Source organism: Mytilus californianus, unplaced genomic scaffold, assembly GCF_021869535.1.
Source record: "Mytilus californianus isolate M0D057914Y unplaced genomic scaffold, xbMytCali1.0.p SCAF_12, whole genome shotgun sequence".
Taxonomy (NCBI): Eukaryota; Metazoa; Mollusca; class Bivalvia; order Mytilida; family Mytilidae; genus Mytilus; species Mytilus californianus.
In genome coordinates this window covers 57,593,992-57,615,940 of record NW_026262604.1, presented here as the reverse complement: position 1 = coordinate 57,615,940, position 21,949 = coordinate 57,593,992, and the positions used below count along the sequence as shown (strand labels likewise).

The window sequence follows — 21,949 nt, the reverse complement described above, 5'->3', positions numbered from 1 at the left end:
TATATATATATAGATAGACCGAAAAGCACGTGGAGTAGTGTAATTACTATTTTCCCAGGTCTGTTTGATTTCATTAGAGATTAAAAAAATGTAGATCATCTTTTAACTTGGATATGAATGATTTCCTGCGAGCCGAATCGGTCAAAGAAATGTTGTTTGTTATGGTGGCTTCCGTGTTTCACTTTTCAGTGTTGACATTCTTATCTCTTTAAAACTGAACACTCGTAGGGCATGCGCAACCCATCTTCAGCTAAAGGTCAAGTTGGGGTTATGTGAGTATTGGTTCAATTGAGATTGAACTATTGACTTGAAAGTCAATATTACATTTGCTATGTTTTCGATCTTATTTTGACCAAATTGAACCCGACTGACTGCTAATAGCGAACTATTTATGATTGTTTCATTATTTCGCAAATATAAACGTTAGAAACAAAAGCAATCGTGTTTTATGTTTTTGTCTAAATAAAAGCAAATGCCCCTTCAACTTATATATTAGTTTCGAGTGCATTTCCGATTGGGATTTCTGGCAATTCTCCACCAACATCTAAATCGACGGCGATTACATCGACGGCGGTCACATTTTTGGCATATACCATAGTTCTGGAGACAGGAAATGTCGTTCTGTTTTGAATTCATCCTACAACCGGTAGCGTTCTCATCTTCGTAAGGGCTTAATACCTGAAAGGCAAGTTTAAACCATATGATTTTCATTATTTTTGTAATTGACTCGTGTTGTTGTATCCTTACATTTGTACAAAAAACGATAAAATGTTATAATTAATACATACATGTTTCAAAAATAAAGCTTGAATCAACCAATAATGCATAGTTACAATATATGTAATTAAAGTTGATTATTTATCATCGTAAAATGTTTTTAATCTTATCAAACAAAATCATTTTGGAGCATTGATTTTGCTTACTTTGAGTTGTAATCTAACAAATAAATATATAAAAATAAAAAATATATGATATTCCGTTTACACATTTTTTAATTCCTTCGCTGAACCGTTACAGTATCTCCTTTACAAATCACATATATATTGCTATTGATTAAAATTTCACTAGTATGAAACAACACACAAGATACGCATCTTGTTAAATGAACATATGGCAATTCATGCACTTTCTGTAGATTGATTGATTGGTGATTGCTTTACGCCGCATCAGCACAAAAGGCTATATTGCGGCGACACTCTTTGTAGAATGATACTACTGGTTTCAATGCAATATCACATATCATGAATACATTAATTTAAATACTTTTCCACTTACCTTGCAGTTACTCTTGCAAGCCTTTCTGTAACCTCTGTTCAGTCCCCTCCACTGTAAATTAGTTATTGCACTACATTTCATATGGAAGCCGCACGTATTGATACGATATCTCAATGGATTGCCTTCTTCAAATGTTCCTATAAGGATATTAACATTAGTTGAACAACGAACATATCATGCTAATATTAAGTACAAAATAATACTCAACTCTTAAATAATGGCATACTAGATAACTAAAACACAAGTACAAAACAATAAATACAGATTATTACACATCTTCGCTAGCCAAGGGTTACGATCCGGCCCCTTCCTCTCCACCCTTGGCGGATTAAGATAGAATTTCGGATCCACTAGGTAATGATTTCCATTGGTCGCAGTTGTAACTGGCTGCATCCTATCAAAAAGCGCCTTTAAGATGATCACGTGTAAATGATGAAAATGTGAATAAACAATTGCCACGTGCTGATTGTGCAACATGTCTTTACCACCAAAACATACGACGACATTTAGTGACTATTCTTAAGCTCTTAATCAACTAATATAAGTTTTTGGGTTTATTTCTTGTGCAAATGTTGGAATGTCAACGTATATTTTCGGTTCCAGCTTTACGAAATTTCAAAATACCAGACGCAACCATTTTTACACCTTCACACTGAAGAGAGTTCAAGTGCTGCCATTGGTCAAGAGTGATGTAGTAGGAATGGGCGTGACTTTTATCTACCGGTAGATGGCGTAACATTGTTATCACAAATGTTGGCTTAATCTGCCAAGGGTGGAGAGGAAGGTACTGGATCGTAACCCTTGCCTAGCGATCATGATTATTACATAGCCGTTTCCATATCGGCCCTGTTATCATTCGACGCTAGCCTGGGTAATATCTACACGAATCTCATTCTTTCAAGTATGTTTATACCGACACACAGATATTAATTTCCAAATTGGTCTCGGTATGATATCAGTTTTCTGTTTTATTAACCTGGTACCAAGAATCGGAAGTATGTAATATACAGAATAATGCATGGTCTTTTCCATATTGGTTCTGTTATCATCGTATGGCTAATATAAAACTCTCGACTAGCGCCTCTAGCTGATATGGGAGTCACGGGATGATTCGATGGCAGATATGGAAAATAGCGTGTAATTACACCGCGTTAAAGCATACTCGTACAGTTCCTGAAAGCAAGCTGGAAATACGTAACCTACTGATATGAAACCTCGTATATATGTGTATGCAGTAGTTACTGTCTCATTCTGTAAATTTACAATTTCTTCTATTTTTTTCGACGCGGTCGATAATAGTGTCGAATGCATTACCTTTGACCTTAATAATGCTAAACTATGTGCGAGTGCTTTATTTTCAGAATTGTGATACATTTGACGTCAAATTTAGGGCATCTAAATTTGATCAAAAAGACATATAAGCAAATTAAGTTTAAAAATGATGCTTTCATCTGAAGGCGTCGAATATATTTTTAACCTAAATTTAAGTGCTGGCTGTATTACCTGACACAACGTAACACGAGTCATCTGAAAGGGAAACACCACATGTGGCACTGTGCTCTGCTGTTGTCAAACTTACCCGGTCGCCTTCAACAGTATTCTGTCAAAAATATAAGTATTCATATGCTGTTACGCAGTGTTTTTATTTAAATGAAATAAATCAAATCATTTAACTCTTTTATTTACTTTCAAAAGTCACAACATAGTCATATAGAAAGCTTTTATGTAATGCTGAATTATTGTTATGTCTTGATCTTGAGAAAGAAGGGCTTGTGTTTCGTCAATACTGTATCTTTAACATTATCTAAATGTAGTTAACCTTTTTCAAAAATAGTATACAGATAATTGCATTGGCATTTGAAAAAAGGTCTATTTTCAGTAAAAGAAAAAATGTGTTATACGTCTTATACCACTGCGTAATGACTGAGGAAGAAAACAAATTGTAATTAACATTCAAATTAACTCTTAGCGTACATTTTGTAAAAATTGAAAAACAAACACATTTTTTGTACATAAATTAGGCCGTTAGTTTTCTCGTTTGAATTGTTTTACATTGTCATTTCGGGGCCTTTTATAGCTGACTGTGCGGTATGGGCTTTGTTCATTGTTGAAGGCCGTACGATGACCTATAGTTGTTAATTTCTGTGTCGTTTGGTCTCTTGTGGAGAGTTGTCTCATTGGCAATCATACCACATCTTCTTTTTTGTACACACCACAAACATAAACATTGTACTTACCTTAAAATCCTTTAGTACATCAACAGTTATCTCCCTTACATTATTGTTAGGTTCATCAGTTGGAACAACATCTGAACTCACGACATGAACTTTGATAACTACAAAATATATGAAGTCACATAAATCGATTTGCAATACTCTGTATGCAGAACATGTCGCAGAACAAAATTGTTCCAATTTATTGATTAAACTCAAAGAGTTTTACTTTTCTGTGGGTTTTAATTTTTTTCGATTTTATTTGACGTTAAGTTTTAATTAGTATTTAAAGGAACTAACTATATCACACTACAAGAACCAGAAATGCAAGTTTATGATGGTACGAAATTAATGATAGAGATATTTAACATAAAATAGAAGTTTTTCCAAATACAACAGCATCTATATTACACGTTAATATATTCATTCGCAAACAAACATGGCCTTATATATACATGTATCTTTACCAACATTTTTTTTCTTAGACATACATGTACATGACCATCAGTTATATTGTTAGATGCATAAGCTATTGAATGTTATTTAAAGAAAAAAATAAGTTGTACGAGGATTTATCCTTCAATCAGTAAGTTATTGTATAATTTAAAAGTTTTCTTTAATTGTTTTTCCCTCACTCTTCGTCAATTTATCCCTTTCTGCACCCATTGTATAAAAAAAATTTAATCAACGTGTGGTTCGTTTGATATCAGTTCTTCATTGGTTAAAATCCGATTATGACGTCGAATTTTCTTGCTTTCCTCTGAATTTCCTATTGTGACGGCATGAAAAAAGGCGACCATGCCTGATGACGTCACCTGGAAAGAACACATCTTTTTGTAGATCATTCGAAAAGACGAAATAAATTTGCCTGCGTATTGTTTGAAAATGATTAGAGAAACAGATTCCACCACCAAATCTCGTGTAATACGATATTTATCCACTCTCGACAGCTAAATTTTAAATATTTAAAACGCTCGGCGAGCCTCGAGTTTTAAATTTGAAAAAAGGCGACCATGTCTGGTGACGTCACATAGAAAGAACACATCTTTCTTTAAGTCATTCGAAAAGAAGGATTAAGATTGTCTGCATGTCGTCTAAAAATCATTAGAAAAACAGATTCCACCGCCAAATCGCGTTCAATACGATATTTGTACACTCTCGACAGTTACATTTTAAATATTTAAAACGCTCGGCGAGTCTCGCATTTTAAATTGAAAATGTAATGTCCCGTGTGGATAAATATCGTATCACACTTGATACAGTGGTGGAATCTATACATATAGTCTCCTGATATCCCGTTTCTATGAGCGAACGGTAATGTTAAAATCAATAATAACGTCACAGTCGTTTTTGAGGTCCTAATATCAGTCCGCGTTTATAATTTCTGTTAGAACCAAACACAATGATTGAGAATTTACAAAAAAAGCTAAACGGGAGGCGTCAACGTTTAATTGCAGGACAAGAAACACAATATATATTCTAGTTTATTCTGTTCTGTTTGGTATTAAATTTATAGTTAAGATCCATTTATTACACCTTGTGATCCGTTTATTTGGCAATCGCCAATAGCAGTCAGCAGGATTTAAGAACATTTGTTGTTCGACCTGTTAGTCAAATGCGTTTTGTTAAAATGTACTTTTTCACTTTTTTGGTCTTTTGGAAAATGTTGTATGTGCTGTATTTAGACCCCTCTTACAAGAAATTTGTTTTGCATGCACACGTATAAAAATTGCGGTTTTTATCCAACGCAATCATAGGTTTGAACGTTGTTTTCAATTTAGAATTGTATATATATATATATATATATATATACATTGTCGGCAATATAGAATTTATTTGTACTCCCTACTAAACAGGAGAAATGATCACTGTGCCTCGCTTTTCAAACTGTTTCTAAAGCGCGAACACATTTTATAATTTCCAACAATGTACTTATAATTTACATACTAGTATGTTAGACTCAGATCGACTTTCGGCCTCTAATCGATGTTTAACAAAACGTTAAATTCTAAAATCATGGTCTCTTATGTTTTACCTTCTAATCGACGGCCAATGTGACGTTATGTCTTACCAAAACGACGTCCCCACGATCGGAGTCTCCTCTAATTGATGTTCACAATGATTTTAGTAATTTATTTCCAGTTTGATTTTTATTTGTTTTTAAGTAGTGATCGTTTAATGCTGTCCCTTTGACAAAAATATAAAAATTTCAAAAAACTTGAACCACACACTGTATCGGAAAAATTTCATTGGATACATAGCAGGGGCCTGTTTATCGAATCAAGTCTTAGGATTAGGACGTGTCCTAAGACCAACTTAGGACATATCTTAATCCTATGTGGGTTTATCAAACATGTCGTACCTTAGGAAAATCCTAGGAATTGTCCTAACTTTAGGATACCAATTTAGGTGTCTAAAGATGGTCTTAGGATGGTCCTAACTTTAGAATATATTTAGGATGGTTGTCTTATAACTAAATATGGCCTGTATTGGTTGCATTTACTTTAGGGAAGTACCATTTGATTTTTATGACGGGGTGGGTGGATGGGTGGGTGGGGGGGGGGGGGGGGGGATGGTGGTGCCTAGGATGAAAAATATTGTTCTGCTTTTTTTGTTGTTGTTATCTCTGTCCTTCCTTTTTATTTTTCACTCTATTCGGTCCTGCCTTTTTTTATCAGTTTATCCTGACTATTTTTTACATACATGTAAATTGTCATCCTGCTTTTTTTTTGACAAAGTTCCTCATCCTGCATTTTTTTTTTACTTCCAAACTCCTGTCCTGCCTTTATTTTATTAGTTCATCCTGACCTTTTTTAACATGAAATGTCATCTTGCTTTTTTTTGGCAAAGTTGCTCATCCTACCTTTTTTTTTTACTCCAAACTCTTATCCTGCCTTTTTTCAAATTTAAACCTAGTCCCCCCCCCCCCCCAAACCCCCCCGCCCCCCATACAAATCAAATGGTAATTCCCTTAATGCATATTTAATCCCTATCCCTCTTTTCAGCACCATTTGTTACAACATTTGACAATTTACCAAAAAACAAAGTGTGTTACTCTTGTCCACGTCGTCCAGGAGAGTCTGTAGTTTTGCATCGGTTGAATTCGAATTTCGTCTCTTATATTCACAAGTATCATCGCATGTTATTTGTAGTAATAAAATAGTTGAAGTACTCAGTATTTATATGAAAGATGCACGAGATTTGCCTTTGAACTTTTAAGTATGAAACCGTGACACTTCGAATTCAGCTCACTCAAAGCATATAATGATTTTACCGATTATATATTTTATTTTAACTATTTACAATTCGTTTGTTTCAATTCTTATATAAAACGTAGTTATATTTTTTGTCTTATGTTTTGTTTTATGAGTTTAAATGTACAAATATAATATAAAAAGTATTTATCACCTTTAATTTTAAACTAATAATTATTTTCTAATTATTCATCTTTTTTTAAATTATAGTTATTGGTTAAATTTGATACAATATTTTCATTTTTTCATTTTTAATTTGTTATTTTCTTTAACGCTAATACTTAGGACAGCGGTTAGGACATCCTAGCTAAGATAATCCTAAGATAGCTTCGATGTGCATGCTGAGACATGTCGTAAGTCGGTCCTAACTTTATCCTAATTGCTGTCCTAAGAAATTCTTAGGACCGATCTTAGGACAGTCTCGATAAACAGGCCCCAATTTGACAAACACTAACTTTGATCACTGAGAAGCTTGATATTTCCTTAACAATAGATCGTGATTAAAACGTTTAGCTGATTTTTACAGAGTTATCTGCCTGTAGTGTTATGTACCACCTTAATGCTGCCTAATTAGGTTAATTGCTTTTAATATACTTTTTATGCATTACAAACCATAACGACTTAGTTAACGTGCGATAAGGGACAACAAAAGAGACAACATCTTGTCCTCTAGATTCAAGTTAAAAAGAATAAAAGAACGTGCATTGGTAAATGACAACACGGACATTAACATTTGGCGTGGAAGACGTTAATTCACTCGATCTACGTTGTAGTATTCCTTTCATAATCACATGGATAAAAAGGAGATGTGGTTAAACGTCAACGAGACAGCAACCGAACAACAAAGATAACCAAAAACATATCTATAGATGCAAAAGACGGTCTGAAACAATAGACAGCTACATGTGTATTAATACTGTAACGGATATTATGGATAAAGAACTAGGACCAATATTCCTATTATTCTCCAACTAATGAAAAATACCCAGAAGTGACATACAAATACTACTGAATAACTGAGGTTCCTTACTTGGGACATGGAACTACAATGTAGTTAAGTTAGCAAAACTAACTGAAATCCCTAGAATATATAACAACAATATGTATCTAGTTATTGTCACGGCAAGGGATCAGTTCGAAAATTGAAGGTGATATTAATGCCTGTAGACCTCAACGATACAATTATGAAATCAAAGTTTTGATACCACAAATTAAATAAGGTTTTATTTAATTTGTAACAAATAGGTTTTTTTTTTACGTCGTGAAGTCTCGACCAAAAACTGGACGTCGATTAGAGACGGGAAAAGTCTTCGATTAGAGGCTCATGGAATCTGCCGTCGATTTTGAATTTTACTCCATTATGAAGACAGATTGGACATCGATTTGAGGAACGGACGTCCATTGAATGTACAATAATTGTTTCTTTTACTTTTAAGATAGCAACTTCAATAAATCTTATAAATATAACATGTCTCGATCTTTGAAATGGTCATGACTTTCAAATAAAATGAATAATAAACTGTTAGCGCAGAGATATGTCTCGACTTTTTGTAATTTTGATAATGCAAATGTTTAAATTAAAATAGCAATACTTTAACATGTAAGTTATGCAAATATTCAAAGTAAATGAACCATGACTGAAGGTACATGTACATGGCTAAACAATCTCCATGGAAATGAGATGTGCCAATGCTAATACAACTGCATACCAAATACCGTTGACTTTTCATAAGGTGTTCCCTTTAAACAAACCTAAACACAAACATTAACTTGTAAACTATGTCAAAGTTTCAAAGTCAATGAATCATGACGAGGGGGTGGGGCTATATAATCTCCATGGAAACAATACTTGCAAATGCCATTAAATTTGCATACCAAATATCATTGAATTAACATTACCAGTTCATCTTAAACTGATCTAATCACAAACTAATACATGTAAACTAAGCAAACGTTTCAAAGTCAATAGACCATGACTGAGGGGTGGGGCCAAATATTCTCCATGGAAATGAGATATGCTAATGCTTATACAACTGATTACCAATTAACATTGGCCTACCACTAATGGTTCCCCTTGAACTGACCTAATCACAAACTAAAACATGTAAACTAAGTAAAATGTTCAAAGTCAATAGACCATGACTAAGGGGGCGGAGCCAATAATAACCATGGAAATGAGATATGCCAATGCTTATACAACTGCATACCAAATATTATTGACCTACCACTAGTGGTTCCCCATTAACTGACCTAATCACAAACTAATACATGTAAACAAAGCAAACATTTCTATAGACCATGACTGAGGAGGCAGGGTCAAATAATCTCCATGGAAATGAGATGTGTCAATGCTAATACAACTGCATACCAAATATCAGTGACCTACCACTTGTGGTTCACCATAAACTAGACCTAATCACAAACTAATACATTGTTGACGCCGCCGCCGCCGCCGACGCCGGAAACAGCATATCTATGTCTCGCTATGTCTCCAGCGAAACAGTAAATTTCATAATTAGCAATAATAAGAAAGAAAAAGAAGACGTTACTTAGTCGAAAAACGTGTCTCTAATCCATTTGTCCTTTTGAACAATGAAATATGTTTAAACTAAACTAAGACTTAGACATCCCATTTTAAGTCAAATTCTTTTTTTATCTGAATGTGTTTAACAGTTTATTTAAGAAAATTCTATCAGGGTGTAAAAGGGTGTAAAAGCATCATCGAAGCACATTGTGTATGAAACGTAGGAACTGGTCATACTGAAAATGTGCGCACGATCAACGCGTTTACAACCTATGAAACATTTGCCACTGGACGTTAAGCAAACAAAAAATAATCAATTAACCCTTTAAAATTACAAAAAGAAGCATGCAACTCTTATAATTACATTTTTTGGTTCAACCATGAAATTACGAGTTGTAGCAAATTTTTCGTTTGTTTTCCCATGCATTGTTGTGAAGTTATTATAAGAAGCACGTGCTGTCATCAATGTTGAATTTTATTGAAAAATACAATTTGATATCGAATTGCTTCACGATTGCTTTCAGCCAAACAAAGGTACGGGTTCTTATGAAATATACATGTACTTATATGTAGTAAAAGTAAATCTATTAACTTGTAGAATGTACAAGATATCAGTGTTCGTCTTAGTTATCATCAGTACTATAATCATTATACCTATCATAAATCAAAGCATTTTAGTTATAATCATTTTGAAATCTATTAAAAAAACACAACATTACAAAACTATTTTATGTGATGAATGGTTTGCAAATTTACTGAATGTTTTCTATTTTCACATTTAAAAAACAAAACATGCAAACATATTTGATTTCAAGACGCAAGATCCGATCCTATTTAATGTGATACGTGTACAATATAGAGTGTATATATTCTGGTTTATCGACTTGCGGTTCGAACTTCAATATGGTACAAATCGGGCAGATATTTAATGTGAAAACGTCCAAAATAATGAATAATTATGTGGTTAGAAATGTCATAATTTAAATGGTTTGTTACTGACACCCTACGAATCAATAGGGGTTAGTAAAAGCCATAGGCCTAAGGGGTGAGACTGATTGATTTTACAGCCCTATATGGACCCGTTGATGTCAGTAGTGAACAGTATAACAAATTTATGTTTTGCATAAAAATAAACAATGAAATACAATATCATTAATATATAACGTCACCAATAACGGTAGACGTGACGTCATTAAACCCTTATGAAATCCAATGACCCCTTCGGATCCATACGTGGTCACCACGTGACGGTGGTAAATCAATCCAAACGTCACTTATTTACCAAAGGTGCAATAATAACATATAGAAAAGAAAAACACTAATACTCACTGAAATAATTAGGATCACAGACAAAGTTCTGCAAATGCCCAGGGAAACAAGAGCAAGCTTGGGTATAATTTATGTAATACGCCAGTGTCACAAAAATTAAAGACAAAGCCGTAAATTTCGTCATTTGTACTTTATTTCTGAAAATAGAAACCACTTTATATGATTCAGACATTTTTGTTGTTGTTAATATTTATAACAAGCGAGTTATCACTCTATAGGTATCTCAAGTGTTTTCTGCATCGTGAACATGGTTATAATCGCACTTTAATCGTATATCCGAGCTTCGTCTGATAGAAATCGACCCTATGTAAGTGGAATTATAAATGTACATGCAAAACACTTTGATTGATTTTAGAACTTTCGAATGCGAAATAAAAGATGAATTTTGGTCTGTTTTGTTCTAATATCAACACAATTTTCAACCAGTTACAGACTTTGCATAGAGATTTTTTCAACCAGTTACAGACTTTGCATAGAGATTTTTTCAACCAGTTACAGACTTTGCATAGATTTTTTTTCAACCCGAAATAAGTTGACAGATGTACTGATATTCATTTGCATAAGGCCAATTTCTATCGGACGCAGCTCATATATATTAACAATACACCCTTTCTGTTGTACCTCTAACACTGTAACATTATGCACCACGAGGATGACTTGTGTCAATAAATATGGTTATCTAAGGCTTCCATGAGTCTGGCAGTAAAACCCTTGTATAAGTAAGCGTCCGCTTTACTGTTCGGGATGTATAAATATGCAAGTGCGTCCATTCAAAAGGAACGTTTATTGCGATGGCTCGTGCGCGGAGAATGTCACACTCTGCACGTTTGAAAACCCTTGTAAGAACTCGATGATGAGGCCTGTTGCAAGGCATAATTACTGCCCTGTTACCGAAAAAAAAATCTTTATTTTCCAAAAGCGTCCCAAATTCACCGACCTTCGTCAATATCGACCTGCCTTGAAAAACATACTTATTGTATTGATTTGTTCTTGTCCTGAATATGCATGACATGTTTGCCACTGGACGTTAAGCAAGCATCAATTATTGAATTTTTGAACCTTTAACTTCTTTACAAATATCTAAATACGAAGATATCACCTGAAAAAACAACTAAACAATTTTCAAAAAAGGCACTCATTCTTATATGTGTGGTGGATAGTTCTCTCATTAGCATTCAAACATCTTCTTTTTATATTTTTTTAAGAAATCTGACAAACAACTATTACATGTAAATCAAATCACAGAGGATAGACACAAACACGGTTGCATGTTTTTTTAATGGCGTAGCAGTTGTCTCTGTATTTAATAGTCACTATAGTCTCTATAATCTGGATACTTGGTTTTTATTAAGACGCTTTTAGTACTGATGGGGTTACAAAAAAGTCGTGTACAGTGTTGGAAAGTAAAATATACATATACATTTATCATCGGAATTAATCCCTTGAGCTGAAAACTGAGAAGAAAAACGACAAAAGCCAAACACCCGTATACAAAACAAAACATACAAAACTAGAGACTGAGCAACGCGAACCCTAACACAAACCGGGTATATTTCATATTTAAATTTTACATTATGTTGAGTTTATTAACATTCATTTGACCAACGCAATCGATAATCAGAAAACATGTTTTATTACTTCTAATTTGCATATGTTAAATCGTAAATATTGGTAATAAGACATAATATTAGAAAGTATATGTTCAAGGTGAAATCTTCACCTTCCTGGCCCTTCTCCTGTCTGCAATTCAATTCATGATAGGGTTAACATAATAGATAATAAACCCCCTACAACAAAATAAAGAATAAAGGGGTGCAAAGGTATAAAGAACAATTGTTGAAATAGATTTAATTAGGTAGTACAATACTGATTACAGAAATGAACTATGTACAGAGTAAAGAAATCATATAATTACAGATAAATTTAAGAGTAAAATTATTATCATTAGAATTGTACAGAATAAGCGTTATTCTTAAAGATAAAGAAAAATGCCCCAAAATGTTTAGAAATACAGAAATGAAGATACCCCTCCGCATCCAGAGCCTCATTCATACGACACTTCAGACTGTTTTTTTTCGTTCATTTTCACCTCGACGAAATCGCGGAAGGGTGACTTAAGCTGATACTTTATGAAAACCTGATGCATATATTGTTATTATCAGATGAAAGAGAGCATCATTTATGCATTGACGATATTTGTAGTTTTATTTCACATGATTGATATATGGTTATTTATTTTTTTGTGAACCTATCGGTTTTGAAATTACGACTTACTAAAATAACATCTTTATGGATTGAAATAAAAAACGGCAGAATATACCAAGAAAATATTGAGTCAAAGAAGATGGACAGACGAACAAAAGTCCACAAAAAAATACTACACTGAAAACCAAAGATAGAGCAACACGAACCCCAACAACAAAAAAAACTACAAAAAAAAAAAACAAAAAAACAAAGGTGCTTCTGAAGGGTGTATCAGTTTTGTAACTGTTAGCAGTATTTGATAGAATGAAAAGTAATTCAAATATTAACATCCAACGTAAATGGGACATACAATGCATAAAAAAACAAAAAGGAACTCTCGGAATGAACATAACGAAATATATATACAGTCATGTAATTGTATTGTATAGAGGTCTAATCAGCAACAAGGAACAATCCCACACATAACATTACAATTTTAAGAGAGATGAAAGAAAAGAAAAAGATGCAATTAATAAAAGGAATATGTTTTACCTTTCCACTTGTTCTTTTCTATTTATCTTATCGCCGCATATACTACATGTAATGAATAACCGTTTGTAACATACATACTGTATATGTCTATTTCGTAATATTGTTTCGTTTTCACCTTAGGACTTAAAACATACATGGCGACACAATGAAGTTGGGTTATTTATAACTAAAACAAGTCTTATAACATTTCAATGTAAATTGTGGTTTCGGAGCATATTATAATCCTTAAAAAATGTCTTCAATGGGATAAATATTCGTTTGAAAAAAATAAATGTAATAACATAAATACTGTAGGTAAATTCAAAAGAGGAGTCTTTAAAAACTCTATAGGTATCTCAAGTGTTTTCTTCATTGTGAACATAGTTATAACCGCTCTTTAATCGTATATACGACCTTCGTCGGATAAAAATCGACCTTATGTAAGCGGAATTATACGATGTACATGCAAAACACTTTGATTGATTTTGGAACTTTCAAATACGAAATTAAAGATGAATTTTTGGTCTGTTTTGTTCTAATATCAACGCAATTTTCAAACAGTTACAGACTTTGCATAGAGATTTTTTCAACTCGAAATAGGTTGACAGATGTACTAATATTCATTTGCATAAGGTCAATTTTTATCGGACGCAGCTCATATATTAACAACAATACACCCTTTTGTCGTACCTCTAACATTGTAACATTATGCACCACGAGGATGACTGATGTCTATAAATATGGTTATCTAAAGGCTTCCATGAGTCTGGTAGTAAGTACCCTTGTATAAGTAAGCGTCCGCTTTGCTGTTCGGAATGTATAAATATGCAATCACATCCGTCCAAAAGTGGTGTTTAATGCGATGGCTCGTGCACGGAGAATGTCACACTCTGCACGTTTGAAAACCCTTGAAGAACTCGGTGATGAGGCCTGTTGTCAGGCATAATTACTGCCTCTGTTACCGAAAAAAAATTCTTTTTTTTCAAAAGCGTCCCAAATTCAGTGACCTTCGTCATTATTGACCTGCCTTGAAAAACATAACTTATTGTATTAATTTGTTCCGGTAACAGGGGCAGTAATTATGCCTGACAACAACATCTTTAATCATATGTTTTTTTTATACTGTTACCTTTTCACTTTCGATTAACCCCAAAAAAAAAACACAGTAAAAAAAATTCTTAATTTATAATTGAACAACAGGTGTTAAAATACGTATATTTTATATTTTTCATCAACACATCTTCATCTGAAAGATCTATCAACTTATTAGAAGAAATATCCTGTTTTGTAATTGGTCTAGTAAATCTTTCAATCACTACATCTGTTGTAATTTTTACAAAATCTGTGTTAGCATTAAAATTAGCAAAAACATTTCTGAATTGGGATTCCGCTATAGGCTATCGATCTCTCTTTGTGTCGTTTTGTACCTTGAGTAAATAATTATTATTTTAGTAATTCTAAAATGCTATTTTCATGATCATCTAATGCTAATAGTCATCCGACAACCGTCGCTTTTTCTAAGTCTTTCCTAAAAATGCTTACGTCTTAACGATTTAACTGTTTTCACAGAATGTTATACAAGAAAGACATGCTATATTTTTGCTAACTTTGTTATCGTTCCTTAAATATAGAACTAATCGTCTTGCAGAAATTATTTGAGTCAGCGTCGTTTACAATCAATAAGTATTGTGTCATGTTGAGGTAAATTTTACTTTCACTGATGAAGGATATTATTTTTATTGATTGACACAATTTAACTTTTAATTTTCATCTAGCTAGATCTATTTTGAATAAAAGTATTTTACCACTTGCAGCAGAAGTTGTTAGTTAATTCTAAATCAAAATGTTACATTTTTCTTCTTAATCAGCATCTTAAGCATTTAACCAGTGGCGATCCAGGTGGCGTAGAGAGCGTACCCCACCCCTCCCTTTTTTGATCGCCAAAAAAATAATAACTTCTTTTTAAGTGTTTACAGTTTTCTATATGAAGTAATATATTCCTACCAGGTACGACATTCATAGCATATGTATACCATGAATATGTATTCATGTCGTCAAGAGAGTATAACAGCATACACTTCTGTGTTAAAAGAGGGTTTGTGTTTTCAAGCTTCATCGATTAGAAGCTCAAAATCGCTTTAAGTTTAAATGAAAAGTTTTGAATAAATCTAATCGAGACAGAAAATATACCAATTATTATTTGTTTGAACATAAAATCCTTGAAACAAAGGAAGGTAGGAATACAATTTATATATTGATAAATAATCAGTGAATATTTATTTCAAAGTCAGCAAATATTTGATAACAAATAACCATGAGTATTTGTTTATGATTTTTTTTTCTATACACAACATGTCGGAAAACAAAATGTATTTATATTGATTTAGACAACAGAAAGTATAGATTCAAATAGTTATGCATGGACCAAGGTCATGTGATACTATACTCATAAGTATGCCAGTGTGTAAAAGAACTTTCTTTTGATATCACAATGTATACGCATAGCAGAATGAACTCAAAATATGAACTTGTTGTTGCACATGTTGCACAGTGTAGTTTAATATCTGAGTGCAAACTGTCAATATAAGTTTGATATTATGCATGCTGTTTGAATTGAATTTAAAACAAGTATAATTGACTCTTAGATGTTTCGGTTATAATTGTCACACATGTTAGCTTGTTTAAATTTTCTAATAAAAAAATATTGTTATCTTAGTTCAAATTCAAATTATTGCATGGTCTACATTTGCATAGAATTATATTTAACAATTTGTAAGAAAAAAAGGATAATACATAATAAAATAAATAAATGCCCTTTTCAGTAAACAATAAAGTAGTTGATATTCGTCTGATCGAATATAGTAAAAACGCTACGAAAAGTTTCACATAAAGGACCAACAATTGTTTTATTATTTAAACTGACGTTCTGAAACGAAACCGGGGGACAAACGTTGGTTCCTTATTTCCTGAATTGTCACCGAGTCTCGTTTGTATTGATTTTTGTCGAGCCTTCGACTTTTGTCGAAAAAGCGAGACATAGCGATCCTACATTCCGTCGTCGGCGTCGTCGTCGTCGTTGTTGTCGTCGTCGTTGTTGTCGTCGTCGGCGGCGTCCACAAATATTCACTCTGTGGTTAAAGTTTTTGAAATTTTAATAACTTTCTTAAACTACCCTGGATTTTTACCAAACTTGGACAGAAGCTTGTTTATGATCATAAGATAATATTCAAAAGTAAATTTTGTAAAAAAAAAATTCCATTTTTTCCGTATTTAACTTATAAATGGACTTAGTTTTTCTGCCAGGAAACATTACATTCACTCTGTGGTTAAAGTTTTTGAAATATTAATAACTTTCTTAAACTATCCTGGATTTCTACCAAACTTGGAAAGAAGCTTGTTTATGATCATAAGATAGTATCCAGAAGTAAATTTTGTAAAAAAAAAAAATCCATTTTTTCCGTATTTTACTTATAAATGGACTTAGTTTTTCTGCCAGTTAACATTACATTCACTCTGTGGTTAAAGTTTTTGAAATTTTAATAACTTTCTTAAACTATCCTGGATTTGTACCAAACTTGGACAGAAGCTTGTTTATGATTAAAAGCTAGTATCTAGAAGGAAATTTTGTTAAAATTTTGTTCCATTTTTTTGGTATTTTACTTACAAATGGACTTAGTTTTTCTTCCAGTTAACCTTACATACAGTCTGCAGTTAAAGTTTTTAAAACATTTATTAGATTCATAAACTATCCTGGATTTTTACCAAACTTGGACAGAAGCTACTTACAATCAAAAGATAGTAAAGAGAGGAATATTTTTATTAATTTTTTTCTCATTTTTGTTGAGCCTGCGATTAACACCAAAAGTAGGCGAGACACTGGGTTCCGCGGAACCCTTACGAATTTTTTTTTAATACAGATCGATACCTTTTTGTAAAGATTAAATGATAACTTCTTTTTTTATACAGAAAATGAAAGATATGTGCGTAAGAAAAAAAATTAAACCTGCTGACCACTTCTCCAAAAAGAATTAAAGAAAAAATAGTATAACAACGGTGTCCAATTGTTGATATATCTGTCAAATCCTTTTAACAAACGCCAACGCAGAAAGAATATTTGTGTGTGATTTTACGATTTTATTTTTAGATTAACGATACTTCTAAATGTTACATATTGTTTTTTTTTCTCATTTTGACAATTACTTCTACCAGACTGAGTGTAAAACAAAAACAAAAAGTGTATTGACCTCTAAAGTAGTAAGGTCATTTGCGTTGTTTGGTTGCTGTCTAATTAATGTATACCCTAAAATATATTTACATCAATTCGTCAAAACTCGTTTTCTGTGTTTTGTACATGTGCAGGTTTTCAATCTTCAATTTTGGTTAAAATATAAATAACAAGCAGTTACATTCTTCAAAGGTTTGTATGTTCATATTTGTTTAAATAATGAATTCTGAGACTTATCCTATAATATAAAAAATAAGGAGATGTTTGATTGCCAATTAGACAACTATCCAACAGAGGTCAAAAGGCGAAGATAAAAGCCGTTTTCTTGCCATATTTGTAAAGGAATCTATTTTTTTTTCAAATTGTATCAGTGACATGAACCCTTAATTATATTTTATGATTCTGAACTGAAAAAAAAAATTAATGAAAATGGGGGTTTGGCGCGATTTAATCCACCATTTTCCATTGAAAGTGTATGTTATGATTCAAGTTGAAACCGAAAATCGCCATTTGTACCCATGATATGTTTTAAATATACATTTTATTAAGTACACGTGTCGTTCCATCTTTATGTACCAATAGCGTGCGTACTGCAATGACCCTATTCATAATACTCTTGTTTCATGATTTACAAACATTACGTACACTGGAAGCTGTTAATCGCGAAAACCATTAGCATCAAAATATTTCTTACAGATCATTTATACACCGTCATATTTCAAAGATTCAAACAATAATTTAATATCAAGTATATAATCCATCAATTTCCAATTATAGTATCACCATATAAATCTATGTAGCTACTGCATGGGTTGTTGATAACTTGGTCTGTTCACAAGAGCTGTATTCTAGGAAATGAAAATAGGGAAAAAACGCATAAATTACCACCCCAACCCAATGATGATTAAACAAAGGTGTGATTAGAATTTTTGAAAATCATCAGTTGTGCATATGTTGCATTTAGTTGTTCGTAGTAGGCACCATCATCTGAGTTAGGCTAAACAAAGTTTAGGAGAGCCAACGATACTTTGCTTGAAGTAAATCATATCTTTGAATAAACATTACAATGGTTCGAGTATATACAACATTGATCATTTGTATCGTTTGATCCATGGCATGGTGTACATAAAGAACCATTCCTTTCTGATCAAAAGTATTTGAGCTGACAAGTCTTTTATATTTTGTAAAAATTGTTTCCGTAATCCATTTATACCTTATAACAAAATTATTTTTATTTACCTGTGTACGTTATTCTATTTGGCGGCATTTTGTCCATGGTTATGGTTGTCTTTCTGATATTGTTTTACATCTAACCCCCTTGTTTTATTAATTTTGTATTTACATTGTGTCATAGATCAAATTTATTCGTTCAGTGTATGTTCACTTGTTTTTGTTAATATGTCTTTTGATTGAGTTAAGCCATTTCAATTGATATTTTATAGTGTGTCTTTCTATGTTGTGATGTTACACTATTGTTTCAGGTAGGGAGAATGTTGTCGCCTCTTAAAACGTTTAAACCCGCTGCATTTGTATGCACCTGTCCTAAGACAGGAACCTGATGGTCATTGGTTGTCGTTTGTTGATGTGGTACATAAGTGTTTCTCGTTTCTCGTTTTTATATAGATTAGACCGTTGGTTTTCCTGTTTGAATGGTTTTACACTAGTAATTTTTGGGGCCCTTTATAGCTTGCTGTTTGGTGTGAGCCAAGGCTCCGTGTTGAAGAACGTACTTTTACAAATTGTGTTGACTTGGATGGAGAGTTGTCTCGTTGGCACTCATACAACATCTTCTTATATCTATTTGAACTTCAGCTGTGTATGTCTATGCTACGGGACATATTGTTTGACCCCTGTATACCGGTATATAGTGGTGGTATTGTTTGTTTAGTCAATCTTTTTATTCAGCTATTAAGACAGACAATTTTTTTCTTGCAAAATTTTATGATATACACTTAATCCGTGTGCACATTGTCAAGATTTTATTTTCACTTAATCGATTTCTTTCCATTTTGAAAGTACGATGCCCTGTAAGCCCGCTCAATCCCTACAGTTTTTAGGTTAATTCTGTATTTATATCATTAAATCGCAGGAAAAGAGTTTGATTTTAATTTTGGTTTTTTCATTTGAATTGTTTGATATTTTGTCATGTCGGAGTCTTTTATAGCTCGCTATGCGGTATGGGTTTTGCTTATTGTTGACGACCGTACGGTGACATTTAGTTGCTAATATCTTACGTCATTTGATCTCAGGTAGATACTGTCTAATTGGCAAATAAACCACATCTCCATTTATACTCACACTTTTAACAGTTACAAACCTTTCCGTGCAGTTTTCATTGTAATTATACGCAAAATAATTGTCTAAGATACCTAAGACGATCTCATTTCTTAAAATATCTCTTTTGTTAACTTATTATATCCCGAACATATTGACCTGGAATAGGTCTTTTAAAGAAGGTTCTAGATTTTTAAATTTACTCGGGCATGACTAATTAAACACGCCACTTCAGAATCCTTTATATGCCTTTTTCAAAGGAACATACCGTCTTATTCAACATCCACCCCAATTTGTATAACATTTGATCTCGGTCGACCAACTTTGCAATACTAACGTATTTGAATTATTTTTACCCTGAATATTTATGAAATATTTGCTATTGGCACAATCATTAACCAATCAGCTTCATTTTGAGCTATAAAGCGTTTTAGTCTCGTATTCAAACAATTCCTCTTTTTAGATATTTAATTTTTCATCGGGTTTAAGCCTGTAAATCATTCAAGATAATAATGTGGTTGAAGGACTCACTTATATAGGACCTAATTAATGAAAGCACGGAAATATTGAAAAGACGTCTTAACAATAGTTTAGATAAGGGACACAATGCACAAGCCTTGGATCGATAAAAAGACCCGGTTCATGCTATCGTACAGTGTATTGTATTTGATGTAATGAAAAGTAGTTATTTTTTTCTCAATTCATCTACCATACAGAAATCGCAAACATGAATGAAAATGCTACATCACAGTGATGTTTAAAAAATATATAGTGACGTACTTAAATTATTCAAAACATTCATAATGCAATCTATTTTCAACACCAAATGAGATTTGAGACGGATGCAACATGAAGCAGGAATTCTTAAACCTTCTAAAACACATGAGTTCAACTCCGTTTTTTTTTTTGATTCGTGTTGCTTAGTTTTCAGTTTCCTATTGGATGTTTTGTTAAATTGGTTTGTCCTGCCGTCGCTTTTTAATTTTTGGCCATAGTATATGATCTGTTGTAATTAGACTTATGATTTTTGAATATCCCTTAAAAATCGTCTCTCTTCTTTTTGAGAATACGAATTAAAACGAGCTGTAATATTAACGGTACCAATTGTATTACACCAGATGCCCATTCCGACAAAACTTGTCTCGTCAGTGATGCTCGACAAAACTTGTAAATTGCTCGTCAGTGATGTCCGACAAACCTTGTAAATTCCTCGTCAGTGATGTCCGACAAAACTTGTACTCGTCAGTGATGTCCGACAAAACTTGTAAATTGCTCGTCAGTGATGTCCGACAAAACTTGTAAATTACTCATCAGTGATGTCCGACAAAACTTGTACTCGTCAGTAATGTCCGACAAAACTTGTAAATTGCTCGTCAGTGATGTCCGACAAAACTTGTAAATTACTCGTCAGTGATGTCCGACAAAACTTGTAAATTGCTCGTCAGTGATGTCCGACAAAACTTGTAAATTGCTCGTCAGTGATGTCCGTAAATTGCTCGTCAGTGATGTCCGACAAAACTTGTAAATTACTCGTCAGTGATGTCCGAAAAAACTTGTAAATTGCTCGTCAGTGATCACCGACAAAACTTGTAAATTACTCGTCAGTGATGTCCGACAAAACTTGTAAATTACTCGTCAGTGATGTCCGACATAACTTGTAAATTGCTCGTCAGTGATGTCCGACAAAACTTGTAAATTACTTGTCAGTGATGTCCGACAAAACTTGTAAATTACTCGTCAGTGATGTCCGACAAAACTTGTAAACTTCTCGTCAGTGATGTCCGACAAAACTTGTAAATTGCTCGTCAGTGATGTCCGACAAAACTTGTAAATTACTCGTCAGTGATGTCCGACAAAACTTGTAAACTGCTCGTCAGTGATGTCCGACAAAACTTGTAAATTACTCGTCAGTGATGTCCGACAAAACTTGTAAATTACTCGTCAATGATGTCCGACAAAACTTGTAAATTACTCGTCAGTGATGTCCGACATAACTGGTAAATTACTCGTCAGTGATGTCCGACAAAACTTGTAAATTGCTCGTCAGTGATGTCCGACAAAACTTGTAAACTGCTCGTCAGTGATGTCCGACAAAACTTGTAAATTACTCGTCAGTGATGTCCGACAAAACTTGTAAATT

General features: G+C 33.1%; 1 long non-coding RNA gene across 1 annotated transcript; it reads right to left on the bottom strand.

Annotated features, from left to right (window-relative positions):
* Positions 1-430: 430 nt before the first annotated feature.
* On the bottom strand, positions 431-2,862 carry LOC127722081 (uncharacterized). Its single transcript, XR_007991637.1, has 3 exons — positions 2,779-2,862; positions 1,276-1,412; positions 431-678 (listed from the first exon to the last, which is right to left on the bottom strand). It is a non-coding gene; the product is annotated as an uncharacterized LOC127722081 (long non-coding RNA).
* Between the last annotated feature and the right edge of the window lie 19,087 nt (positions 2,863-21,949).